This window comes from Rhincodon typus, chromosome 23 (genome assembly GCF_021869965.1).
Source record: "Rhincodon typus isolate 14 chromosome 23, sRhiTyp1.1, whole genome shotgun sequence".
Taxonomy (NCBI): Eukaryota; Metazoa; Chordata; class Chondrichthyes; order Orectolobiformes; family Rhincodontidae; genus Rhincodon; species Rhincodon typus.
Window position 1 is genome coordinate 32,684,490 of NC_063354.1, and position 9,780 is coordinate 32,694,269.

Genomic DNA, 9,780 nt, shown 5'->3' on the forward strand with positions numbered 1-9,780 from the left:
GTGTTGGACTGGGGTGAACAAAGTCAGAAGTCACATTACACCAGGTTATAGTCCAACACGTGAAGTGATTTCACCCAATGAAGGAGCAACACTCCGAAAGCTTGTGATTTCAAATGAACTTGTTGGACTATAAGCTGGCATTGTGTGACTTCTGACTAAATATATTGAGAACAGGGCTGAGATCTTTTGTGTGCCTGTGGTCATACGTAACTGAAACACAATTCAGAAGCGATTTGCAAAGTTTCCCACGAACCCGCCATCCAATGTTTTACGTTGAAACTGATGTTGTGTTAATATTTCTGAAGATGTGAAACAACTCCAAAAAGTCAGAAAATCCCAACCAAAATGTAATCGCACTTTTATCCCTATGTTGAAGGCATCACCTCATGCTTTGGTGAAGATAAACACTGTTGATTGTCCTGCATTGTCTGACTATTTTCCATGCCTAAGTTGATGTGCTGTATGCTGATTGATCATTTAACTATGTGGGATATCATAGATTGATCTGAACTTGTCCTCATCCAAAAGCCATATATGCAAACATTGGTCATTAGAAGAAGTGTCTACCCGGCTGAATTGTCACCTCTTATTTCAGGGAGGCCAACTTTTGCCCTGCAACTGTCACCATCAGGTGAGATCACTTGCTTAGCACGAATCAGTAAACACAAAGCATTCCTGAAGATTGGCTCAGATTCACATTCAAAGGTATGTTTATAAAAAGGACCACAAAGATTTTTTGGTCAATGCACTGGTCTTGAGCCTTAAAGAATCTGAATTTGAGGAACTCTGGAAAAGCAGTTCAATCCTTAACCACATCAATTTTCTTTTATTCATGGGATGTGGGCATGACTGGCTAGGCTGGCATTTATTGTCCACCTCTATTTGGCCTTGAGAAGTTGGTGGTGAGCTGCCATCTTCAACCATTGCAGTCATTGTGGTGTAGATACACCCACAGTGCTATTAAGAAGGGAGCTCCAGGATTTTCACCCGGTGACTGCAAAGGAATGGCAAAAAAAATCTCAATTTCCAAACAAGTGTTGAATAGTGAGACAAAACTCTTGCTAGCGAGGGGCAAGAGGCCTATTTGCATGCATTAGCATCTTGGTTATTATGTCAGCTGTGTTTGATGATACTGATGACCACATGCTATATGCAAAGTTTTATATAAAGTGGGTGTGGGGTGAAAGATTGAGACTAGTTGGTGAGGGGAAGAGACGAGAACGAGACCCTAGGTGGGGGTGGGTGCAGATGGCTCTCCTTTTCACCCCAACATTGGGCCCTCTTCCTTTCTCAGTCCATGGGTTCTCTCTTCTCTCCACCACTGACACCCAGTTCAAAATTGAGCGCTGCCAGTACGGTAATGTATTTGCATATGACATCACATGTAAATTCGACATGATGACATCAGTACCTCCATCCACGCTTCCCACTATGAATCCACATTTGTATTTGCCCGCAGTTGTGGGTGTCAGTGAGCACTGCCTATTGTGTCATCTCACATCATTGATATCCAGCTTCTCATTCTCCCACCTCCTGGATAGAAACAAGATGGTGACAATTCTCGATGTGAAAGTCAGATTCCAATTCACCACTCACTCATCCAGACCTCCATCAGTCACCAACATTTCAGAGCATCTACGTGGGCTACAACCACACACACTAGCCATTCACCAGTACCCCCAGGTTTCTCATTAGCAAAGTGGGGTCTGGCGTTTCCAGAACAAATAAAGCAAACTACGCACAGAGGCATGGACTGCCGGCACTTGACTAGGGGCACGGCTTTAAAGATAGTGCAGGCAGCACAAAGTCCTGGCAGTGTCAAGTACTTTTGCCTGTGGTGAGTGGAAGAATCTATTGAATGGGATACAACTGGGTCACGGTATACAGGTAAAGATGTGAGTTTTGGAAGATAGCATGAGAAATCTTATTGGGCTCATGGAGAAAAACTCTCTTTGAAAGGTACCAAAAATTAGTCATGACAATTCTTAATTAGGTTCAACCCATAAATCAAATTCTGAATGGGTGTTGCTTGGTGGGGAATTTTCAGTTCATGGTGTTCCAATGTATCTGTTACTCTTACCCTTGATGGTAGAGGTCGCAGGTTTGGAAGGATTGTTGATGAATTACTGGAGAGAGTCTTGCAGATGGTATACACTGCTGCCACTGTGCATCGGTGATGAAGGGGTTGAATGTTGAACGTGATAAATGCAATACCAATCAAGTGGGCTGATTTTTCCTGAATGGTGTTAAACATCTTGAGTGTTGTTGGCTCATCCAAACAAATGTACAGTATTCCATCACTGACCTGTACTATGTAGATTATGGACAGGCTTTGGGGAGACAGGAGATGAGTCACTTGCTTCAGAAATCTACACTTCTGATCTGCTTTTGTAGCTACAGTGATTATATGTTTGGACCAGTTCACTTTGGTGTAAAAGATAATCCCTAAGATGTAGATAATTGGAGATTCAGCTATGCTAATGGCGTTGAGTGTGATGGGAAGATGGTTAGACTCTGTCTTGATGGAAATCATCATATGGCTGGTACCTCAGTGAGAACAAATCCAGTGTGTACGTTTCTGACACCTGTGAAGGCTGAGCTTTAACAGCGAGGGGAGGACAGGCTGTTAAGAATTAAATTCTTCCATAATTGCACAGCTTAAACACAAACTCCCAGGAAACTTTCATCCTGCCATTTCCATTATTTAAACTTAGCTATAGGAGTCAGATAGTGAAGTTCAATTTTAGAATTATTAATCCAGAAAGGAAACAAAGATGCTTGATCTATTTAAAAGATTCAGTTCAGATATTTATTCATATACAGTATATCAGTATAATGATCAGCATAAGGTACAACAGGAATTTCATTGGGGTTTCAAACCACTTGCTATAAGATCAGAGTTTCCAAAAAAAACACGATATCCAATGACCAGCTTCTAGCTGATACTTATTTTATGATATGCACTTCACTAATTTATTCCAAGTCACATTAAAAATATCAGGCAAGTTAGCTAGAAAGGTAGAACTGGGTTGTTAACATAATGTTAATTTTCAGTTTTGCAAAATGATATTATCAGAGGAATGAACAGGCTCCAGTTAAAATAATAACTCTAAATCTGTAGGAGTATAAACTACAAAGTGTTCTCATGCTGCTTAACTACCAAGTCAATTCATCAAAGAACAGGAAGTTTTTATTTGCAACTGCATTCCTGAGCCATGCTCGATTTATGCCGTTAGGTTCCATCTCAAGATAGAAATGAAACCTTGAAATCCTGTATGATACATGCATCTTGAGTCAGTCTTGTTTTGATTTTCATTTATATTAATGTATTGTACTGTGAAGACTACCTGTTTTTTGCGCTCAATGTCCTGTCCATTAGAACTAACACAAACCCACATGGTCAGTTACAAGCAGCTGCTATCAGTTATCTAATTTGGAATCTAATGGCATTATATTCTCAGTTATTTTCTTCCAAATGGTATGAAAGTTGAGACTGTGTTCTTTTGAATTCCAATACACATCTTTCTTCTTTCAAGACTATCGCTCCCATGATTGAGATCGACTCGCTTCCACTCCAGTTCGATAGCTGATAAATCCCATGTGTGATCTGCAAACCCTGCTACATATCAGGTAGATGAAGTGTTGGGTAGATGAGTTCTTTGCAGATTCCCGCACTCTCTCTGAAGCCTGGGCCCCAAATGACAAATCGGGCACATAAGTAAGGGTGTGGAATGCCCTGCCTGCAAAAATAGTAGACTCGCCCACTTTAAGGGCATTTAAATGGTCATTGGATAAACATATGGATGATAATGGAATAGTTTAGGTTAGATGGGCTTCAGATTGGTTTCACAGGTCGGCGCAACATGGAGGGCCGAAGGGCCTGTACTGCGCTGTAATGTTCTATGTTCTATGTTCTATGTTCTATAACGGCCACCAGCAGGCTGCCAGATAGCCAATCTAGTTCTTGGCACCTCAGGGAAAATGGTTGGGAAAACTGGACTTTGTTGCTCATCTTGCTCACAACATTGCAGTTTGTAAATGGCAAAATTGGAGATGCTGGTTGGAATGCCCAGTGTACTGTGAGGTACGTCTTGTTCTGATACACTGACAGTGCTAACTGGCTGCTTTCTCAAACCTCAGATACCAGAAAATAAACTGAGAATATTTTACAAGACATACTTGTAAATAGACTTTTCAAGTGTATTATAGCGTGTGTATATTTTAATTGTGGTTGTCTGCATGCCTGTGAGCAAAAACAGGAAAAACCGTAACAAGAGTAGGATGGTATTGACATTGATCTTTTGCAATATGAGTTTTCTTTACTTCCTTCACAGTCTTGTTTACATAGACTTTAGCTTTGTTGGTCCAATTCAACTTTTCTTTTCCTCATGTATGTTATCCTGAAAACTGTGTGATGTTGAATCTTAAAGAAGCACCTGCATTACAGTGCACATCCCAAAATATCCATCAGTAATTCAGCACCTATCATGAAACGAGGGTATTTCGGCAGAATTTGCTGCATAAAGCTTCTGTATAATATGACAATAGTTTCCAATGTAAACCTCAACAGAAATAACTGAGCATTGAAAAAGGTTGTGCAGTTTGTCAATACTTTGGAGGAATAAACCATAACAAAGAGCTTAGGTCCTAATAACGTACTTTGTAACATTTATATTAGAGAGAGATACTTGCTTGACCAAACTGCTGACTAGTATTACTTGCTATATTTCTTTAGCCCCTTTATGTCCTTGCATCCTTACCATTGGCCTGGAAGTGTGGTAGTAGCAGGTTTAACTGTGACACTCAAAAGAGGAAGTGTATGATTATTCAAATATAAACAATGGCTGGGCTATTAAGGGGGAAAGGCAGAAGTTTGGCACTAAGTTAAAATGCCCAGAGACCAGTGCAGATGAAATGGACCAAATAGCCTGCTTTTACACCGTCAGAATTCAGTGATTCTGTCAGGTGTTCTGGTTTGCAATGGCCAATTGCCTTGGCAGATTACCAATTTAACAAAATTAGTTCATGCCAGAGGACAATTTGACAGGTGTTTCTGATAACTCTTTACTGAGAACTGTACACTTGCGAACCACCGAGGGCGCCCATCTCCACATCATCGTACACAAAGCAGCAGCACATGGACACCATTTGACACTACTCTATGTACTCCATGAGCTCTCTGTCTTTGTGAGTTGTCTGAATGTTCAATCTGCTTCCCTTCAGCATATCTGAAATGAAAGCTGACTCATAGGCTTGAGTTTTCCCAGCACGATGGAGGCAGCTTTGAAAGTTTAGGGAGTGAGGAAATTCTAGCCTCCTTGGATTTATCCAAGAGGCGGGCAGCAGGAAGCAGCCAATTGAAAGTTCAATTAGCCCCTATTTTAACCTTAAATGACATGTTTTGAAATCCTCCCTGTCTGCATTTTGTCTCCTCACAGAGAATGAGAATGGAACAGGATATCAGAGCAACTTGACTGGTGAATGCTGAGGTTAAAGCAGTCCATTTGTACTTTGCAGCACAATCGCTGGGGAATGGTTTCGTTTGGAAACGTTTTCCCTCAGTCAGATCTGGACTGATTGTTGGGGTTTGGCTGCACATGCCTACATCAGTGTCATTTTCCAGCCTTCCCCTTTGCCCCCTTCTCTGTCTCTTTACACCACTTCTCAGTGTGGCTACTTCGACCTCCACTTCCTTTCCTGATTGACTCGCCTATGAATGATGACCACCTCGCATCTCTACGACGGTGAGCATAGAAGCAGATTGTTCTTTGGCTTCTCCCATGTGATGTCACTGGGCATGGGGTGGGTGGGGGATTGTCGACTCTAGCAGACCACAAGAATTGGTCTCCACGTGTGAAATATTTTTAATTATGAACAATTCTGGCCAAAGTGCTTAATAGTTGGACTTCTTTTTATTCTCAAGGCACACACATGAATGCTGTTTGCCAGCAAATAACCAAATATATTCCCTTTGTTGCAAAGGTTCTTTAAAGTGTATTTTCCTTAACTGATGACACTTCAATAGTAATTGATTGGCTGTGAAGTGTTGTGCGATATCCTGAAGCATTATACAAATGCAAACTCATTCTTTCCTTGAAGCAGCAATTTAAAACTTCCTGCTCCATGCACGCAAGCTACACGAGGCATGGATAGATAATTAGATGGAGACCCAGATGTTCTGGCAGAAACAGCACACTGTCAGTGGGATATAATGCAGGTCAACATTTCTCCTATCAACTCACCAGAAGAGCATTTTCTAATCTATGCTTCACTAGAATAAGCAAAAATGGAAGAAATTGATTTATCATTATTGTCTATTCCTCCCACACCGTCACATGAATGCTTTCTCAACACTTCTCACATAAAAAGAGATTAATGCCTGACAGTTTTCTTGCTCAAATTGATGGGAAAGAGCTGTCAAGTCTCAGTAAACGTGCTTAATTTGTGTTTGTCATTTTGAACACAGCCATGTTAAAGGGATTCCACTTCTTTAATTATAGAGGAGCTCCGAAAGGGAGCAGTTGTGCCATTTTAAAATATAAACAGTTGCTATGTATGATGAGAGTGCTGCAAACATTTACTGCATTCAGCTTCACTTTAATGACAGCTGTCTGCAAAAAACAACAATGCTTGTTTGCAGTCTCTTTCATCATTTACTATTTAAGACAGTAGTGAACAGTGATTTGGAGAGTGGTAAACAACAGATGTAAATAGATGAACAGATGATCAATAGATGTAACTTTTGCCTTCTGAAATTTGTATAGGAAATTATTTCTCATATATTTAACTGTCAGATACTATTATGTTAGGCTGCTAACCTAACAATTAACAATTCTAAGAGTAGATGAAATCAGAGACAACACTTAATTTCTTGGTGAGCATTACTACTCCATATTGTGATCAGATACCACTTCAGCCATATTAATGAAGAAACTAAATGTCACATTTTTGACACTTTTTTTAGCAGACAAATCCTGTTTAGATTCTTTGATCAGCTTTGCCATGAACTCCACCAGGAATTTTGCACTGCTCATGATTCATTTAGATCTATATAATCTTTTAGTGTTCATCCACGTTATCTTTTACTTTCCGGACATTGATGGCAAGGCCAGTTTTTATTGCCCATTCCATAACTACTCTTGAGAAGGTGATGTAAGCTGCTGCCTTCACTTGCTGCAGTCTATGTGGTGCAGATGCATGCCCAAAGCTTCTGTGAAAGGATTTCCAGGATTTTGACTCTTTGAAGAAGCTATGGTAAATCAGGATACAGTGAGACTTGGAGGGGAATTTGCATGTGCTGATGTTCTCATGCATTTGCTGCCCTTGTCCTTCTAAGCAGTGGAGGTCATGGGTTTGTAAGGTGCTGTCAACAAGATCTTGATGAGTTACAGTGAAGTAGGAATATGGTGTGTACGGTCATACGTAGATCTACTACAATCAGAAATAATGTGTGCAGATCCCCTTTTTAAAAGAATTATTGTTTTCTCATTTCTAAGGGAGCTTGTTCATGTGAAGTGAATGAAAATAAGGGACATTGCTATTCAAATGTTTGGTCTTGTGATATAAACCCTGAGGCTAGCTGCTGAAAGTGATCTCACATATGTAGTTTATCTGAAATCTAGCCAATGTGAACAAAGGATTCAAGGCTATTTAAGGTCTGTAAATTTCTCTTTATAAATATTAGGTAAGATTGTCAAAATGCATTGCCATTGCTCAGGGAACATATGGTTTACAAATTCTAGAATGCACTTTCCAGCAAAAGTCATCACATTGGATTTAAGTATGCCAGGAGAGACACATCTTACCAAAGTCTTTCATCTTGCATTCATTAGGACAACTAATGCAAGATGAAAGCCTTCAAGAAAATGTGTCCTTTTTCAGCAATAATATCAAATAACTTTAGAATTAATTCATTTAATCATAGAATCCCTACAGTGTGGAAGCAGGCCAATTGGCCTTTTGAGTCCACACCAATCCTCTAAAAAGCATCCCACCTAGACCCACAACCCCTCTGCTCCCATTCCTGTAATTCTGCATTTCCTATGGTTAACTCACTTTGCCTGCACATCCCTGGACACTATAAGCAATTTGGTCAATCCACATAAATTGTGCATCTTTGGACTATGCAAGGAAACCAGAGCATCCAGAGGAAAACCTAGCAGGCACGGAAAGAATGTGCAAACTTCACCCAGACCATCACCCAAGGGTGGAATTGAACCCAGGTCTCAGATGCTGTGAGACACCAGTGCTAACCACTGAGCCACTGTGCCACCCCAAGTAGTCAGGTTTATAGCAGTTTCTCTTGTAAAAATGTGATAACATTGCACATAAAAATTGGAAGGCTGATTTTCACCTTGTTGATCACTGGGTTTTGGTCACTCAGCCCGGGCAAGGCCCCAGAGCACACACTAAAACAGGCATAGAAACCTCATTACTGCAAAAAATGAGAGGGATAGCAATTCTCCAGCACTGAGTAGGCTGAACAAAAGGAGAAAGTATGATGCTGAAGGAGAAATGGGTTGTGATCCAACGGGAAAGGAAAATATTTTAAAATTTAAATCCAACAAGAAGAAAGCCCAATTCTGAGTTTAATGGAGCCAGAGTCGCAGAAGCCTGAGAATTCAACCAGATAACCATCTCTTGGGTCAGTCCCGGAGAATCTTGTAAGGAATTGGCATTCTTACATTTCATCTTCATTTTAGAGGTGAGTAATTCGGCATTTTGGGAATTGCACCAAAAGAGGTGAACAGATTCCACAAACTTTATTTACCAAACAAAACAGAAATTATCAGAGAAACTCAGCAGGGCTGGCTGCATCTATGAACAGAAAATAGAGTGAATGTTTCAACTTAAGTGACCCATTTTGAAGATGGGTCACTGGACTTGAAATATTAACTCTGTTTTCTTTTCACAGATGTTGCCAGATCTGCTGAATTTCTCCAGCAATATGCATTTTTGTTTGTTTCAGATTTCCAGCACCGGCAGTTCTTTATCTTAGTTCCATTAATTATATGATTTTATTACACTCTTTGCGGGTCAGGAGGAGCAGGTATGGTTCTCATTGGGACTACATGTACTGTGTGATCATCTAACCCATCCCTTCCTAATAACCGATCCCTCTTTCCCCGCCCCCACCACCTTTCTTGCCCCCCCCTCCTGCAACTCACGTCACCCATTTGCAATGCCAGACCTATCTATCACTTGTTCCCCAGATATTTTCTTGCCCACATCTCATCTGGCTTTCAGGCCAGCAATATTTGAAGTTTTGAAGCTAATTTCAACAGGGTGCACAGGGAACCTTTACTTTTTGGTTTCATATCCAATAATGCACTCACCAAGTTGTGTTCTTTAAAACCCTGAGTAAACATCAGAGTCCACATTGCCCAATAGTCAAGTGATTTGTAGTAGGAAAGAGTGGATGCTGGAGCCCCCTTAAGAGGCTTACACAGTGGAATCTTAATATGATGTACACCTTGTAGCCTTGAAGAGATACATGCCTACAGCAGAGGAGTGACTTGTGACTTTTTTGACACTGCTTTATTGTGATGTTGAATAACATCTTGACCAACCTACAAGAGTTTTAAAAAGAACACTGACCAAAGAAATGCTTACTCAAAGAAATAAAGTTTGTATGCATAAGCCAAACATATTTTAAAAGAAAAAAATTGCAGTGAAATGTTTAACCTTTATTTCTTTCCACGAACCTGACTAGCTTCATTTGGCATAACAAGGTGTAGAGCTGGATGAACACAGCAGACCAAGCAGCATCAGAGGAGCAGT